General features: G+C 35.1%; 1 pseudogene; it reads right to left on the bottom strand.

Annotated features, from left to right (window-relative positions):
* Positions 1-12973: 12973 nt before the first annotated feature.
* On the bottom strand, positions 12974-14698 carry LOC149227622 (uncharacterized; annotated as a pseudogene).
* Between the last annotated feature and the right edge of the window lie 5430 nt (positions 14699-20128).

Genomic DNA, 20128 nt, shown 5'->3' with positions numbered 1-20128 from the left:
TCCTACCATGAGTCCATTTTAGGTTGGTGTCATCGACGAATTGTTTCCAGCAAGCTGGCTTCAAAGGGTATGTTTCAAGGGATTTATTTTCAAAGTATTCCATGTATAAGTTGGCCACAATTGGCGAGAGGGGTGATCCCATTACCACCCCAAATGTCTGCTCATAATAACCTCTTTGGAATGTGAAAACCGTTGACCGCAAACATTGTTGCACAATTTTTTTTGTGTTGGGATTTTATTTTTTCTTACAAAGTCCTTTTGTTTCTCCTACTTATATTGTGTTACACATGGTTTACAGATGTTGAAATTCCTTCAACCTTATGGTTGTTATGCTGATGGCACTGATTGTAGTAATTGGAATCTTTCCTCTATTACATGGGAAATTTACATGCCTACCAATGAGTTAGTGAGTCTACATGGGATATGCCTTGGTCACATGAATAATAATATTGCAGAGTATAGTGCAGCCATTGAACTATTATCTGATGCCATTTCACTTGGTATTCGTTGTTTAGTCATTAGATTGGATTCTCAACTTGTAGTATCACATTTGAGTAATGTTTATTTAGTGAGAAGTCCATCAATGTTAAGGATGTTTTTATGGGTTCATCTCTTGGAAAGGGAATTTTATTACATTGAATATCAACACATTCCAAGACATTTAAACACATTAATCAATGCATTGGAAAACTATGTATTAAATTGACATTTGCAACATTTGTAAAAAACAACAAACATCCACATGATTGTACAAAATAGACAAAGTAAATAAAAGTAGTCTTCATAGATAAAAGTCTGTAAAAAAAAATATTTTACAAAACTGGTGTCCAAGACACATAGGTCTCATGGCCTTTATTATCGGAATACGTTTTGATAAAACAAAAAGACAAAATCTAGCTCAAAAATCCTAGAATCTAGATATGTTGATGATAGAAATGATGGCATGAGCCACTTTTCGTAGCAGATGACCAATCCATCCAAGTACCCTTGTTGTATGCCTCTAAAAATGAAGCTCGAGATCATCAATCCCTATATTAGGAATGTCCTGGGTTAGTCCCTCAAGATTCTACTCGATCCAAATCAATGTCTCTTTTGTCTCGATCTGGAGCATCGATGTGGAATGGTGGTTGTCCATGCCTCTGCAATGGTAACATCCCTACTTGTTTAATTGGTCTAACATCTACATAGTAAAGAGATAATTAGTTTCGACATAAGAAAAAAATACATAAAAAAATCAAAGATTTGAAAAACCAAAATGAAAGGGTATTTTTACTTGAATTGTCCCACTACATGTCGTCGGGAAGGGCGAGGTTTGGATCACCTATGAAATATACACCAACATATGGGTAATCCTTGATCATATTCATTTTCTATCTCAACCATTTCAAAAATTTGGGATTAAACCTCATCATCGAGCCACCTTTGTGGCGGGCCATCAAATCTACACATTGCCTCCTGCAAGGATCTCTGGGACCTAGCATATCCATCGAAATCCTTTGCAGATGTAGTAAAGGAATCCTCTCCAATGAAAAGGATAGCACAATGGAACCATGTAAAAAGTTTCTTAACCATCTTGTCTTTTCCCTCGTAAGATTCTCTTTCAAGTTATCCAGGAATCCTTCGCACTAAATATGGTTGGTTCTAAACATACTAATGCATACAACATCTAAGATTTGGTATCCAAGTGTAGAGTTGCACTGCTAGATAGACATGTTATGGTAAAGAGTATGGTATTCAAAGGAAGATCTCGAACATCTTTTATTTTTGATCTTCTTGTCAAAACTTGGTTGGCCATCATCAACACAGTATTTGGATATATAATACTTGGTTGAATCTCCACCTCTTCGATAACCGGATAACGAAACATGAGCTCCTATGTGTGAAAGCCCAGTCAAAAAATATATGTCTTCAATATTGATTTTCAGTGTATGCTCACTGAGATGAAAATATCATTCATTAACATCCCAAGTTATCACCAGATACTACGGTAGATCAATCTAAGCCCTCACGCTCAAATTCAGAAAGAATTTTTTGAGACCATAATCTCATAGTTTCTACATTATTCCTGGATCATTTATTGCAATGACATCTTAAAGTTCATTTTCTTGTTCTCTCCACTGTAAAACCATTTTCTTAGATCAAAATCCTACAGGTAACAAGGGAGTAACATGTTAGATTATAAGCATGAAAAGTTTGAAGAAATGCTAGCTAAAAATTTTAAAATTTTCAAAACCCTTTGCGCTCATCGCACTTTTTCTTCGAAGACTGAGCCATTCAACGCAATTTTCCTTTGGGGAAAGTGTACTGAATCACACTTTTCTGTTTTAACTAAATTTACCCATGCACCTTCTAATATAGGAAAAGTGTGATGGGTCAAGAGCATAATTCCTTTCCTTTAATAGCTTGAAAAAAATGAAAATAATGCATGAAATGAGAAAATGAAACCGTGAATATGAAGAATTAAGGACGAACTCTTTCCTGGAACAAGAAACACTCAAATCTGTCCACTGGAATGATTAAAATTGATTCCTGAATATTTGGGGAAAATGCACTATCAGAGCTCTCAAATGGTGAAAAAACAAAAATGGTAAAAATGATTTTTTTTTTTATTTTATAACCAAAAAGGTCTATTTTAATAATATTTTTACCTAGTTGTTTAAAATTTCAATATTTTGGTTATTTTATGCTATTTTTTAGCAGATATAATGAGTTTGAGTTTGCATGTGCAAATTACAGGATAGATTTTCTTTTTCTTAAAAAAATGAATCGTTTTAGTGATGAGTGTACTTTTAACACTTTTTCAGACTTATTAAACTAATTATGAAAAAGTGACCCCCTGGAGTCCTTGTTAAGCTCTTTTTACTCTCAAAATATGAAAAGATTGTTGAGTAAACTTGTTTCTTTCGAACTCATTAAATTATATGAAGAAACATCTACCTAGTATAAGTTTAACCCTTTTATGGACTACATAGACTATTTACAAAATATGTTTACTTTGATCAACCATTGTCAAAAGAGTTCTCCCTTGTATTACTTTACACTTTTTCAGGGATGGGGGACTAAATTTACGAAAAATAACACTATGGATTATTTTGTTTATCTCTTTTTCAAACTCTCTAAATATGAAAAAGAAGTCGAGTTACCTGTTCACTGGACTCGTAAAATGTAAACAGTGTAGGACTCGTCAATCATGATGAGACCGAACCACTCCTTCCCAGGGTTCATTAAAAATACTTCGAAGTACTTATCCAAAGGATAAGCTTATATTAGAAGAATATGGTATCCTCCTCAATCTTGTGTAAAAATAAAGAGGTACTTGCCATAAATGGTGGGGAAAATTGGGAAAACAGTGTATAGAATCTGTATCTAGAAACAAGTCACTCTTAAACATGACACTTTGTCACTTTTGTGTCTAATTAATTTGGGAAATCTACTTACCTATCTTTTAATCACACCTCCTTAAAAGTCTTCATACTGGTTTTTGATCCCATATTGAGTCAATATTTACAACTCCGTATAGTGTCGCCAACATGTCTAAGAGAAGTTCAACCTCAGTGAAAATATTTTGCAGTACTTATAGCCCCCTTTCATGTTAGCCATCCCTAAGTCAATCCTGAATTACTTTGTTTTTCCTACTCAAAATATTGATACATGTTTTGTGTCGTTGATGGGAGATACATCAAGGCCCTCCTACGGTTGGTCACTTCCTATCAACTTCAACACATTCTCTAGGAATATGACTTAGAAACTCCCTTTACTGCCTTGGGACTTGCATGCCTCAATAGTAGGTCTCCTTGCTTTAGATGACAGGTTCACATCATTGACCTTCGTTTGGAAGATTTTATGAGTGTTTGACTTCAGATCATTCATTCACACTATATAGATTGTACTGGTGTACCTTGAGGGTACTTGAAATTATTGGTGGTTCCTCTCACATTTGTTAACATTCCTCATCATTGACCGGTAATCAGATGGTGTCTGTCATGTTCAACTTTGACACATTCATTCACATGGTTAGAATCGTACTAGCAAGTGGTAGTGACAAAGACCCTGGATCTAGTTTCGTCCATCCAAGTTGTGTGGAGTTTTCATGGTTGATGTATAGATCCAAACTATATGATGATGGTTATGTTCATATTGAGTATATTTGAGTATGGATCGACAATGTATGTCTGATGACCATGACTTTGATTTGTTCGGATGGATTTTTGCATATTTGCATACTTAGATCTAAAATTGTTGATATGTTATACTGAATATGGGAATGCCTACCTCAGAGATGATTCATGATTATATTTTATTATAACCCTTGATTGTTTATTTTAAGGTCTCCAACCAATTGGCCTTTGATCTGAACTTTCGCATGATAAAGCACTACAGTCCTCATACACAGTTTTTGACTTTTTACTTTAGGGGGAAATATATTACACATCATTTTGTCACACCAAGGAAAAAGACCCTAAATATGGATCTCTAACTATTTGATGAAACCTTTTCAGTATTCACCTACAAAGATGGAAGAAAAATCATTCTGAGAATTACAAGAATCATGGATTGCATTGCTAAAAACCCTAATTTCAGTCCTCGTCGCACCTTTCATAATTTCAAAGTGTGATGTCACACCTATATCTATTGAAAACATGCAATGATCATTGTAGTTTGCTAGACCAAAAATTCTGATCATAATTCTACATGGGTAAAAATAAAAAGTAAAATATAGAAGCCTTGTTGTGGAATCTTATCTTGAAAACATGGACTTGAGCCCCTACCTATCTAGACCATGTCCTAAGATTGATGGATCCAATCCCACTTGTTATGGAACTTATTCCCCATTTTTGTGGATCTCATCACATGGAAAATAGATCTCCAACCTCTTCTCCTCTCTTATAAATACAATGCAAATCAAAGGAGGGGTTGGCTTTTGAATTACTTGGTGTATTCCCTTATGCTATCCAAATTGAGATTGAAGGCTTGTCATACTAAAGGAAGGATTGGAGACCATTGAGTGGAGGCTTATGGCATCAAGGCCTAGGTTGTAATCTCTCCCTTTTATTTGTTAATACAATATATATTGTTTTCTCACATGATGTATTTATTATTTGCATTCATTGTATCAAATCTCCTTGATCTTCCGATTAGTATTTGTTTGAACTTATTCACCCATAGTATCATTTAATCCTTTTTCTATCTTTGTTATTGTAGGTTCCAGTCGTTAGAGATTGAAGTGGAGCAAGAAATCAAGCAGGAAGAGACCTATTTTGTTAAACAAGTCTTGATCAAAATTTACCAGAGAAAGACAGTATGCATTTTCATGTTTTTTCTAGATTTGATCATTGAGTCTAGGGAGATCGCTAGACTTGTCGACAAGAGGGATTTTTCCAATAACAACAATGTTCATGAGGGATGAAGAAGTGTTTTTTTTTCTTTAGTGATGGGAGATCATAGACAGAAAAAGAGACCTGAACTGGGAGTGTGAACCCAGAGCCATTATGATCCAATGTCCTATAAACCTATTTTTGGAAGCTGGACCATAGAGTCCATACTTGACCTAAATTTGTCAAGAGAACGAGTTAGAAATCGCTCAGTTTGAGGCAAGTAGACTGGGAGAAGCTTGTTTGTTTGGTTTTTTGGTATTTTTATGCACATGAAGCACTAAAAGAAGGAGAATAATTGAGGGATCATAGGAAGCAATGAATTTATTTATTTTTATGTTGTGTGATATGTCTAGACTCGGTGCTTCAAAGGAAATCATTAGGGGAATTTTGAGGTCTCAAATGGGCTTTCTAATAAAAATGTACAACCAAAATAAACTTTATAAGAACCAATACGATTCAAGATGATGATGTCAACCATGGGGGATGATTCGCCATTTTTGGAGTTAAAAAGTAAAAAGATTAAAAAATAATAAAACTACTTTTTCAACTTGTATTTTCAACTTATCTCCCTAAGGTTTTACTCAAAATTCGAGTGGGAGTATTTGTTGGATGAAAATTTTTATTCTTCACCCAAGGAGTACCCATGTTGCATACTTTTGATGGACACTGCTACACGAAAAATGAGAAATACATGAAAAAATATGATTGCAATCATGCTTTTCATGCATTTCTCATTTTTCTTGTAGTAGGGTCCATCAAAAGTATGCAACATGGGTACTCCTTCGATGAGGAATCAAATTTTTCATCCAACGAGTGGTGTCGCTCAAAATTTCAGTAAACCCATAGGGAGATAAGTTGAAAATACAATTGAAAAATGGTTTTTCCTTTTTTCTCTCTAAAATTTGATGATGTAATCTAATTTTATTTTCTTATTTCCACTATTATTTTATAATTTCCTTAGGAGGCCCATTTTAAACCTCAAAATTCCCCTAATGGTTCCTATTTCCTACCAGTGAAGGAGAATGGCCTTCATACTCCATACCCTCAGTTAAATCCCTATTGTATTTCTCTGAGTAAAGTGTCCTTCAAACATTAGATCTAGCTCAGGGGTGTCCAGCTGCAAGAAATTGTAGCATAGATGTGCCTATGGTTGGGTGGAGAGTGGTTGTCCCTTCTTTAGTTTCTAGTAGGCTATTTTGAACCAAATAAGTGTGAAATTTTCTTTATGTTAATGAAATGATATTGTTGTGCAGTGTTTTATAACTAGTGTTAAGTCTATAAGCTTGTTGTAAAGTTAATTTAGGACTTGTAAAGGTGTTTAAATAAATGTTGGTGAGTAATTGTAACAGCCCTGGTGAAAATTCCATGTAATAAAAGTTAATAAAGGCAAAATAAGACCACAGTTAAGGTACACTTATTCCAAGCTTAATGTTGGGCAAAGATATTGTAGTGGGCATCACTGGATGTGTTTATGGCTAAAGGAAATTGGCAAAGGCAAAGGAATTAAAAGGGAAAAAGGCATTTTTGGCACATTTACTTATGAAAATAAAGGAAAATAGGAGAAAAGGAAGGTGAAAGGTCACAGGTGAGGAGGAAACTGAAGGAAAATAATGGAAAATGAAGAAAATGGAGGCCTAATTGATAAAAAGGCTTCTGAGGATCAGTTGGAAAACTTGGTTAGTGTAGGCTCGGTTAGTATAAGTTTGGTCAATGTAACCTTTTCTCAGCTCAATTTTGGAGCTCTCTCATTATTATCTCACTCTCTCTCACTCTTGGACACTTAGAATTTTCTTGGAGCACTCTAGCTTTGGAGCAAGGAAGGAAAAGAAAGAAAAGGGGAAGGAAGGAAAGCAAGGATCAAGCAAGGAAGAGTAGGATCAAGCAGCTTTAGCAGGAATTCTTGCAGGTAACATATCGCATGTGTGATTTCCTAGTTGGTTTTGACATGCATGGCTTTGTATGTTGGTGTATGGTTCTCTTGTTGTTGGTGGCATGGCTTTATAGAGTTATGATGATGGTTTTCAGCCTAGCCTTGCCTTTTTCTGAATGCCATGGTGTGTTGGGATGTTGATCTTGGTTTTGAGCTTTGGAATTGCCGGATGGATTTTGGAATCCAGGGCAGAGGTGGTCTCAAGGTTCATTCCCAAAGGCCTAGGAATCCATTGACCGGTTTTGGTAGGATACACGGTAAACGTTGAGGGAGGTGTCTCGGTTTAGGGCCTAGTGATTTGGGATTGGATTGTGGTAAAGCCTAAGAGACAAGCAGAGGGAAAAATCCTCAAGGATAGTGATGGATTCTGGATGGCATTCCAAGTTCAGTTCAATTTTGTGATCGGAGCATCGATTGGTGTGATCACAGATTGGTGAGAGTGGAGGTGGTTTAACCGCTAGATTTTCCATTGGTTGTTTTTGGATTGTTTTTTCCATGATATCCCACATTAATGCTTGGAATATGGCACGGGGGTGACTAGCTAAAAGAAAGATTTGGTTCAGCCATGTCTACGGTCGGGTGGTACGTGGAAGTGCACAACCTAGTCGGATTTTCCTATGTTTAATAAAATCTAAGTTCACTTGCTTTTGTACTTGTTTATATGTAGATTTAATTATTGTTATCTCATTGTTATTTCATGGTTTAATGTTGGTTATAAACATGGTTATATGACTGGTTATTGTCATGGTTATTTAATGTATTTACTTGCAACTGAAAGGATAATGGATGCAAGACCTAATTGATGTCATAATAGTTCAAGGGAGAAGATGGTGATCCTTCTCGTCATGTCTCATAAGAGTTTTTAGTCATTCATGATTTGTCTTGTATCTTAGACCTATAGATTGCATTGATGCCAAGTGTTTAATAGAATGTTTGTCCCATTTGGGGATGGTCATGCATAATCCTGGAGTTAGTTTTTGGTTTATTAGTCTTTTCATCATTTGTTTAATGGATTCCGGAAGCTATAGCAAGTTCTGGGCAGTGACCGGAATTCTGGGCTTGAAAAGTGCCTTAAATATCACGGACTCTAGCACAGGTCTGCTGGAAATAGTCCCTGGACACAGGCATGTAGGCTTATGGGAGAGTCTAGAGCCCTCTAAATGCGGGCATGCCCATAGCATGGGAGCTTCTAGAGGTTTAATAGCTTAAAAACTCAATGGGACTCAGGGGTTGATACCTGTGTTGTTGGGATGGCTCCTGGGAGTGTTGTTGCTGATGTGGAAGGTATGGTTGATGTGTTTCCATCGATTCCACTTCCTTAAGGACACCTAGGAGGTTGAATCATATCATAGTAGCCTCTCGTCACATGTTTACACCGGTTGGTCAATTTATTTGGTAGATCTGGGAGGAGGGTGTTACAGTAATTGTTGGCACAACCATGGTGCATAACACATGTTCCAACTAGGAAGATTAAAGAGCCTTTGAGTTGTCATAAATTTGAAGATTTGTATGAACTATTTTGACTTTTTGAATGATTATCTGTATTTAATTCCATCGTATCTAGTGATATTTACTTTTGTACAAGCACAAGCATGGATATGGTCATAAATGACCTTATAGTCTAGATGATTTATTTTGTATTCTCTTCATTGGAGTTAAATCCAAATTACTTCTGGGTTGAAATGTTTTAAGTTCAACAAAATATTGGGAGAATTTAAGGCATAATATAGCTATGTTAAGGAATTAATAAATATCAGGGTCACTTGATTTTTCTAGCCGTGAATTCCTTTCTGGGTAGTTAATGGAGAGAAATAAAATTACTTTGAAGCATGAAAGACAAATTTAGAGCCTAAAGTAGACAATTAGGTTTAAATTCACATTAATTTTATAATCATAAGAATTTATTAAATTTTATGTATGTCACATGTGGAAAAAAATTTAAAGGTATTTATGTCAAGTTGGTAAAGACACTGTCCCTATTTTGGTGGAAGACTTTCCCATTTCCCCTATATTTTTGGTGCTTTAGGGTTATTTAATTGTGAAGGGAGGAAATATGTCTAGACATAAATTTATTATAATTACATGGTAGGAATTGGTGAGGAGTTGATATTTATGAGGTAAAATATTAATTTCTCTTTTCCTGGAAATAAGATTTATTAATTCCATCAATGGAGTATGTACATATTAATTTTCATAGTCCTGTGTGATATGTCTTCTCTGCTTGGAAATATCACTAAGTCTAAAACTTGTGGGAGTAAATCTTCATGGGAAAACAGATTGTGTAGGAAATGGGTTGGAAAGTCTTCTAGGGGTGATTTTAGGGGCGAATATTCGCCCTTTGGCGAAATTAAGGGGTTTTAAATTTTTAGTGGGGGAATATTTTGTATCATAGTACATTTTTACAAATCACCTCAAATAGCCCACCTTATTTTAAGGGAGAGGGTAAAAAAGGTAAATTTAGCCCTTGAAATTAGGAGTTACAACCTTCCATTCGCCCATTTTCAAGAATAGGTTTTATTTAAGTGAATCCATTCGCCCATTTTCAAGAATAGGTTTTATTTAAGTGAATCCTATGGGCCAAAGGCCCAAATACCATATTTATAAAAGAGGTATGGTAAATTAATAAAAATATAAATAAATGAGAGGTATCGTAAATAAATAAAGCATTTTTTATATTTACTCCATAAGTCACCTTATATACATGCAAGGGTGTAAACAAATAAAAATATAAGTAAAGTGGAGGTATGGTAAATAAATAAAACGTCTTTTTATACTTACTCAAAAGGTATGGTAAATAAATAAAAATATAAATAAACTAGACGCATGGTAAATAAATAAAACCTCTTTTTATATTTAGTCCATAACCCTCGTTCTATTTATGAAGGCTCAAGAAAGAGGTTTTATTTAAGTGAATCCTATGGGCCAAATACCATATTTGTAAAAGAGGTATGGTAAATTAATAAAAATATAAATAAGCGAGAGGTATGGTAAACAAATAAAACATTTTTTTATATTTACTCCATAAGTCACCTTGTATTTATGAATGGTATGGTAAATTAATAAAAATATAAATAAACGAGAGGTATGGTAAACGAATAAAACATTTTTTTATATTTACTCCATAAGTCACCTTATATTTATACTATGGGACAAATACCATGGACTAGATTGTTATTAATACCATGCAAAAAAACATTATTAACCCTAATATTAGTATTAATAAAAATAAAAATGGCACATGGCATTGACCCATGGTATTCACCAAAATGGCACATGGTATTGACCCATGGTATTCACTTGGAATGTAGCCTATTTAAATGGGGGAATTAAACCAGCATAGATCCATCTTTACTCTGGATCTACTAACCCCCGAGAGGTATCAAATATCGTGATATGCAAACTAGCATAGAGTAAAAAAATATTTGATCTGATCAAGAGTAAAAATGGATGTTGTAATTTAATGTATGTTAAACATTTTAGCTTGGTTAAAATAAAAATCAACTATTAATTTTTATAAATTACTAATAGTAATTTTTAAGCTCCAGGTTTATGATAACCCATGGTATTGACCCATGGTATTCATGTGATCATAGACTATTTAAAAGGGAAATTCTATCTTAGATCCATCTTAATTCTGGGTCTACCAAGTGCTCAGAGGGATAAATAGATTTCATCCCCCTAAGAGTGGTAGATGTGGAGTTAAGATGGATATAGGTTGGTTTTTATGATAATGAAGATATTAAATAAACTTAGGAAATTATATTGTAAAAACATTTTAAGGTGAATGGTTAAAGCATAGACATTGGACAAGTATATTTGTATACTTTTGTTTTAAACTGAAACAAATCCAGGGCTAAAAGGAATGGATTGATTGCACTAGTCATCCTTCTATAACTTTCCAACATATGCTGGAGTAAACAAATTGTCATTTGGGTAATTTTTCTAATTGCAAACGGGAACATACTTGTGTATTGGCAGGGTGGTTACGAGGTCCCTAGAAGTGGAGTAAATAGATTGTAATTTGGGTAATTTTTCTAATTGCAAATAGGAACATACTTGTGTATTGGTAGGGTGGATACGAGGTCCCTAGAAGTGATGAATTTGAATTTTTCTTGGTTTTATATATAGTATTAGGTTTTTTCTCATGCTTTCTGTGAATGGCACAGGTGAATTTTATCCTACACCCACTAGGTTATCGATATGTAATTTCGGTAATTTTGATTTCAAAAGATATTTTAAAGAAATGCAATGATTTCATTTGTGTATTCAATAAACACAAGATTTTATAATTGAGTAAAATATTCGCCATGCCTTGTGAGAGATTCGCCAAAAAATTATATATACATATCATATTATTGATAAAATCGCCTTCCATTTTTCTTATATACCATGGAGATTCGCCCATTTATTATACATGTAAATTTAGGGGGGGTTCTTAAAATTTTCCTTGAAGTCTTCCACATAAGAATGGAAAAATAAATTAAGTAAAGAAGTAGCATGGAAGAGTATGGTGTGCAGAGCACAAGTTGTGAGGAAGGTTGTTTCAAAAGGAGGGATTTAAGTATGAGTAGTGAAATTTGGAGGGTGCAGAACTTTGAGTGTAATTTAAATGATGTGGAAGTGCGGAGGTAAAACCTATGAAGAGGTAAAGTCTATGTGGAGGTAAGGGAAAGTTCCACCACTCCGCACAATGTGGGGATGTGGCATAAAAACTATGGTTGAAGCAAGAAAATTGATAGCTTGTAGGCTTGAATGTAAAAATACACACAGGTATTTAATAATAATAATATATATATATATATATATATATATATATATAGATATAAATATATAATTGTGTAAGATGATTTGAACGTTACAATGATGCCTTGCTTTTATACCTCAGCAGGTGACCTTTCGTGAATGGGCATGTCTTTTAGACATGCCTTTTCACCTAAATTAATGACTATTTAGCCTAATTAATATTTAATTATTTAATATTTATATTTATTTTATTTATTTAATTGTTATGAATTATAGTCATAACGTAGCCTCTTCCTTCGGAAGCTTTGTCCTCAAAGCTTTAATGTTGTGGATTTTCTTCACTTAGTGTATGTCTTCTCGATGTATGTAACGTGACCATCCTCTCGTTTTATAGCTAATGAGTGATATTCCTTTGGATTTATTTATTTTATTTATTTATTTTTTAATAATAATAATAATATTTTTTTTAACTATATATATATTATAAAGTTATAATATATATTTATTATATATATATATATATATATATATATATATATATATATATTATATTTATATAACTTTATATGTATAATAACTTAATATGTATTACCGAATCGACAACCGTCACGACGCTTCATCCACCATTTGACGGATTCGTGACAGGCTATCCGCTCAGAACCAGAGTCAGGCAGGGAGCCAAAATCAGTGGAAGCAACGTTTGTAGAAGATGGATTCGAAACTTAAGGGCTATTTCGCAGAGGAGGAGGAACATATACCGTTCTAGAAGGACGAGCAGTCGACGGAGCATTGCCAGGCGCTACATTCTCGGCCACATATATCGTTCTAGAAGGACGAGCAGTCGACAGACATAACAGGGAAGGATTTGTCGGCTACCTGAACAGAAACACTAGTTTTTTTTTCTTGCAACATACAACTGAAGTTTTCAGTTACGTAACTCAGAATCGTTCAATGCCAAAGCTCTTGGAACGGCCTTTGGTTCCAAAAATTCAACGTAAGCAAACCCTTTTGGATGCCCATATTTGTCGGACTTGATTGTAATTCTATTAACTGTTCCACAAGCCAAAAAATGGAGTCGCAGATCTTCAAGGGTGCAAGAGTAATCAACATTGCTAACAAATACCGAGCACGAATCGGCATCCTCCCTGGTTGGCTCACTTTGGGTAGAGCTTGAATTTAAACCCATCTCGCTCTCAACTTTAGCTTGCATTTCCTTGATGGCATTCGCCTCTTCTTCTAATTCAGTTATCCGTTTTTTCATTTCTTCTATCGTTGTTGCAACATTGTTTTGATGTTGTTGGGAGTCATTATCTTGTTCCTCATAGAGATCATGGTCCATTGACTCACCTTCAACATATTCCTTCGAAATGTCTCCACCATAAACAACATGATCATCGTCCATTTTTGAATCAACCTGATTTGAAGAAAGCAATGTATTTTCACTTTCCACTTGCGACGTGACAACAAAACCTCTTCATTTCTTATCATCCTCCAATATAGATTTTGTGCACTTGCCATTGGAATTAGCAGATCTCTTGCTCTCTTTGCCTAGAAAATGTTTTGGAAAAAGTTCAATGAGCACACTTGCCAGTGCAACACCTAGAGTAAAAGTTGAACCTTCATCTTTTGGAATTTCTATAGCCTTGTTGATATAAGTTATCTCATCCCAACAGTCCACTGACAATGCATCAGCAAGATCATCTCGAACTTCTTTTAGATGACGTAAATACAACCGAAGTGGGATCTTTCCAGTTCTACTTGTTTCAACACTGTCACTTTCACCATGGTTCCGCCGATTTGATAACCCTTTACCAAAATTTGTTCCAGAAGCACCATCCTCAACAACAGGTCCTGACCTAAGTCGTGCAAAAAATCGATTATACCCATCCATGTCACCTTTTGCAACGCATCGCCATAGCTCTATTTGATCTGGTTTTGACATGTTCATTATATTCCTTGTGCTTCCGTTCATTATGAAGGATGCCTCTTTTAGTGAATTAATAAAACTCCATTTCACGTTGTCTTCACCCTCACATGGGCTTAATATATCTGCTAGATACCCTCTAAAGTAAACTTCTATATTCCATGGCCTTTCCGGCTCTACACAAAGAAGATCAAACAAGACTCCAGTTGGAATGTACCATTTCAAAGGTAAGCCTTTGTAGTGAAACCATACTATGTATGTTCTAGGAGGCAAGGAACTTTGAAAATGAGGTTTTATGACAGAATTAAGAAGAGGACAGTATCCATTATGAGGAACCCAGACCAGAAGAGGTGGGGGGACAGGAACTGTTGTAACTTTGGAATCATGCAAATGAACTTGCAGTGGAATGTTGCCCATCCACACATATTTGCAAGCAGACGATTCCCTTGATGAAAGCACAAAATTATGGTCACTTACAGTAGCAAGCTTTGAACATGTCACACGTGCAGAAATTTGAGAGGAAAAACAAGTCATAAAACCATCTTCCACTACTTCATAAGGCACGTTAAGATCAATACCTAACTGTGGATGACTCCGAATGTCACTTACACCAACAATCACACTAGTTGCAGTAATAATTGAACTGCCTTTACCCACCATCCCTTTTTTATCGATGGTATTCATATTCTCCACATCTTCAAGAGCCTGATTTTTCTCAAGAGCCATCGATGGCAGTTCCTCATTGACATCTTCTTCATTTGAATCATCATCTTGATTGATATCGTTTTCATTTTCATCATTATCTATCACATCTTCTTGTTTGATATCCTTTTCATTTTCATCATTATCTATCACATCTTCTTGTTCATTATCATCATTCTAATCAAAATCTTCTTCTTTTGCTTCCCCTTGTCCCATTTCTCCATGGTCGCTATCATCTTCCCTATTATCGATTTCCTTTCGACATGCTTTAACTTCTGCATATGATTTTTCTAAACGCTGAAATGCTTCTTGAATTTTACTAAACTTCTCAACGCATTCAGGACGTGAACGTAATGGCACATTGTGTGGCAAACAACGTTCAAAGACCCGCATGATTATATTGTGTGCCATGGTTCTGATACCACTGTAGCATAAAAACTATGGCTGAAGCAAGAAAATTGATAGCTTGTAGGCTTAAATGTAAAAATACACAAGAGGTATTTTATAATAATAATTTATTATATATAAAAATGTACAAGTGATCAATGTTACAATGATGCCCTGCTTTTATACCTCAGCAGGTGACCTTTCGTGAATGGGCATGTCTTTTAGACATACCTTTTCACCTAACTTAATGACTATTTAACCTAATTAATATTTAATTATTTAATATTTATATTTATTTTATTTATTTTATTGTTATGAATTATATTCATAACAGGGGATGAAAGGAAATATTAAATTAATATTTATTTTCAAAAACTGGTCCAAATATTTTTCACTTTGGCATAAATAATAAAGCTTAGGGTAAATGAACCAAGAAGAGGGTGGTAAATTATTACATATCTTAATCTAGATCAACTCAAAGCATTGATAGAGCTTGAAGCCACCAATATTAACACCTCTTAATTTTGCAAACCACTTACCACTTGAGGGACACATGGCACCTTGATAGAAATTGTGGAGGTTGAGCCTATTGAATATTAACACAACCTCTTATTTCCACAAACCACATATTTTCTATGGAACACACATCACCCTAACAACAATTTTGAATATTGAACTTGGATTTCCAAAACCACATCGTATGCTTCAACAAACTACTTATCATTGTTTGTTGACTAGTCTATCACCATAGGCCAAGACATCATGTTGTTGATGTCATCTATGCACCTATACTACACTTGGCAACATTTGACACCTCCGCATCACCCTGCCAATCCACATCACTAGTATGAGTCTACGTCAAATGTATGGGTCCACTCATATACACACACATATCCCCAATAAACTCAAGGTTTCCATTGATTTCAAACTTGAATCCTCTAATTCAATCCCCAATTAAATCATTTGATTCTATGAGGGAAATTGATCCCAATACATTGAATACTAGTGCACCAATTAAACCTTTATATTTCATCTAGAATTAGGTATTTTCTCCACTTTTCAATTCAATTTTTTTTGAATAATTTTTTCTTTTACAATATTTAATATATGACCGAAATTAAAATTTCATTAAATTTCCTTGCCAATGCTTCCATATTAACATATAACTCTACCACGCATCATTTAGGCATTTCACATCATGAAATTCTCCATAAAAATGGACTCTGTAATAGTGAATTGCATAAATTGTTCCCCTGTGTACTCTAACAAGAATCCAACTTAGGAATTTGAACCATCATTCCAACAATCATTGGATTTAGAAAACTTCCCCACTTATTCTCCTTAAGACATTTTGTCAAACATGTAACAAGAAAACTCTAATTTCCTCAACAAACTGGTTTATGGCCCATACATCTCAAGTGTTATAACTTGTAGCCATGGTACCTATTTGTAACATACCCAATACCCTATATGCTCTATTGAGGCTACAAGGTACTCCATAACCACCAATTTCATTCCAAATTTCATATAATTCCTTTTATCACTATCATGTTATTAATTAATTAATGCATGTAGACATGAAAATGCAAATTTATGCAAACATAATTAAATAAATCATTCATTAGACAATGACACCATAGCTAAGATGCAACCTTAAACATGAAAATATAATTAAACAAACTAAAAAATAATTCAATTCATTACATAAACAACATTGATTTAACATATTCATAAATAAATCATGAACACTTATCTTTATGGAAATTACCATCAATTCACTATAAAAAAAAAAAGGTTGATCCACTGAACTGTAGACTCTCTATTGCATTTAATCTATATACAACTTAATCTAAGGTTGTGAATCCACAAGGATGAATTTACCTATGGTTGGCTCTCTTCTCACAACCAAATTCAATAGAATTCATGGTTGTTAATTCCTACAGTTATCCCAATCCACTAGATGCATTTCACCTCAACTTGTACAATCCAAGAAATGGAATCCCTTTCTTTGCTATGAATTCCCCAAGTATATTCCAATTCCATTAGGGGCTTTAGCATAGATTGAGTAGGAAATCTCACTACTAGGGTTCTAGTAATTATCAACTATAATTAATTTTCCTCAATGGAAACAATTCCCTTACATAGTCATGATTCCAATGTGGTTTCATTGCAACCATTTTTCGATAAATTTATTGCATTCATAATATGGAAACTTAAGCTTATATACAAAAGCTCCAAAAAGAATGAATTAGAATCTCTTACATGCCCAAAAATCATAGAATGTATTTACATGCTTGGGAGAGACCACATGCCTTCTTGGAAAGTACATGTATCTCTCTTTGACTACTAATCCTTCCAAAAGGTTACTCATTGGCTTATTTTTTGCACCTCTTTTAGGGTTCCCCCCAACCAAAACTCCTATAAAAGTATACTAGTAGTACCATCTATCACTTGGAAGGTACTTGTGATATCATTGAATGCCCCCCATGTTGAAGGAAATGTAATTAGGTTCGGTCTTCATAAATGTACTTTTGATATTTATATTTATTCAAGAAAATAAATATTATTTTTATAATATATGTCAATGAGTTTCTTGCTCATTGAAATAGGTCTATCACAAGTTAAAGTGTTATAAGTGAGTCAAATAGTCAAAAGAAAATATTGAAGAACTTAAGGGCATGTTGCATCATGTATATGTTTGTATATAAGTCAAAGAAATCTCCTCCAAACAAAGTCAAGTCTCCTCCTGTTATGCTCCTATATCAATAGGTATCATATTTCATGATTGACTTGATTAGCTCTGCAATATGTTCATACCTTTTGATTGCTGCAAAGGTTTTCCATATCGTGAAAAAATCAAAAAATTAAAAAATGTAAAGAGGGTATACCCTAAAAGAAAAATCAAAGGGTAAAAAGGAATAAGATGTTCAAAAGAAAAAATGAAAAGAAATGAACCCCAAAGAAAAAGGACCAGGAAAGTGTGCAAGTCAACATGCCACCATTATCTCACTTTCTGTAAATGAAGCAACATGTACAGCTTGTTAAACTTTTTTCACAATTGATGAATGGCCAAATACCTTAATCTTGGCCAGTTCATGTTTGAAATTTCATGTTTTAGAGACAGAGAATAAAATCTGTCCAAACTGTTTAATCTTGGCAGATAAGTAGATAGGTAGAGAAGCAAAGGAGTTCAACTGTTTAATCTAAGCCCTTGGAAGAAATAAGGGCAGATTTAGATAGGTTTATCATGTAAAGAAAAGAAAATTGATGAGGGTTTGCTAGTCTAAATGCACTCGAGTAAAAGAAGAAAAAATGTTAGGTACAGTAGGCTGGGTAGGCAGTTTTGGTGTTGCAGAAACATACTTATGATTAAATTTGTCTCTCAAGATGTTCATCTTATTATTATCATTAGTACCATGGCAGATATTTGAATACAGGTCAAGCAAAGTATGACTAATTCCCCCTCATCCCTTTCCCATATCATTTACTAATTTCCCCAGAGATATTAAGATCTGCTTGATATCCCCAAAAGGCCACTCATCCCATTTCATAAAAAGCACTAAGTAAAACCCTTTTAACTTAGGAGATTGTACAAAATCACATACAAACTGTTTTTCCTTAAGCCTAAGTTGTTAAACTTTATAACTAGGTGCTTATTTTCATATCATTTCTTATATTAACTATTAACATTATTGTATAAACCCCCTATACTTATTCCCAATTCCCGTAATATGTATATATATTAAAACCCCAAAACTCTATTATTCCCGCTCCCGGCTAAACTATAGCCATATATCGTTGTTTTAATGGAATTATAGGTTTATTTGAAACCTTATAAGAACCATTCCCTGCGCATATGATGGATTAATTAACCCCACGTTAATTAATAACCTAATCTCAACCCCGATAACCAATGAAAATTACCCCGGTACTGTTATAAACCATTATTTAATACTGGGCCCCCCACGCATTAACCCTCCACCACCCCCAACGAGCGCCCACCGTCCGATCGGCACCCTCCCATCGGATGGCCAATATACATATCGCGACCCCCTCCGCCGCTGCACTTTAACAACCGGGAGACTAGCGGTATCGCGCCCGTATAGTGGACACGTGTCGACTGCCCGCGCTGCTCGCGGCCCTCCCCACCGAAACCACTTTAGCCCATAAGCGGTGTGGGGTAAACCACTTACCACCCTCCCATTGACCATCCGCCACGTCACTGCCTCGTCACCGTCCCGTACCCTCCGCTACGCGACAAGATATCCCGTCATGCTGATGTCATCCGCGCAATAAATGATAAAAATACCCGCCCAACCCATTTTCGTTAAATAAAGGGTAAAATGTCATTTTCACTTCGATTTTCTGCAAACTTTTCTCCATGCAAAGCATGTCCAGTCGACTGTTCGAGCAGTTAGCCCGTCACCCGGCCAAGAAACTCCAGCGTCATGCTCAGCAGTCTGCCATTCGACCTGCAAATTCGCAGTTTTAACTCTGCAATCCAGGTATTTATCTGTTTTTAACCTGCCAATCTACAAATTCACTTTTCCACAGAGAATTCTACCTGAAAAAGCCAACTTTAAGTTGAAATCGGTATGTTTAGTCCATAAGAGACCCTGAAACCTGCTGTTTAGTCCAATTCTCCACAAAAATCCCAGGTTCCTGTTTGAGTACACAAGAACCAAACATGGAAGCCCCCATAGCCCTGAATGTCGCACCCATCAATGCACCTCATAAAGACTTGAATTATCTACCCTTGGCCGACAGAGATTTCCAAATAAAAGACTTAACTGGTGACAGGAATCATCTGTAGACCTTCTGCCAAATCAGAGATAGTCATCTAAGCAACTCTGACATTTTTGGACTATGGGAATCAAACCTTCCCATGTACTTTCTTCCCTCAGTCCATGTTTTCCCGGATATCATTCACCAATGTTGTGCCAGCTCTGACCCTGTCCACAGAGCAGCTATGTCATCTTCCCAAACTGTCCTTTTTTCCATAACTGCTGAATCCATCAATGAGATGATACATTTCCATTCCACTGAGCCCCTTGCTCGTCTTTCCAT

The sequence above is a fragment of the Pinus tabuliformis genome, chromosome J (genome assembly GCF_031772625.1).
Source record: "Pinus tabuliformis cultivar Carrire ecotype Pingquan chromosome J, CPIR1, whole genome shotgun sequence".
In the NCBI taxonomy this organism is placed as follows: Eukaryota; Viridiplantae; Streptophyta; class Pinopsida; order Pinales; family Pinaceae; genus Pinus; species Pinus tabuliformis.
The sequence above is the reverse complement of the archived record's forward strand: the minus strand, read 5'-3'. Positions and strand labels throughout refer to the sequence as shown.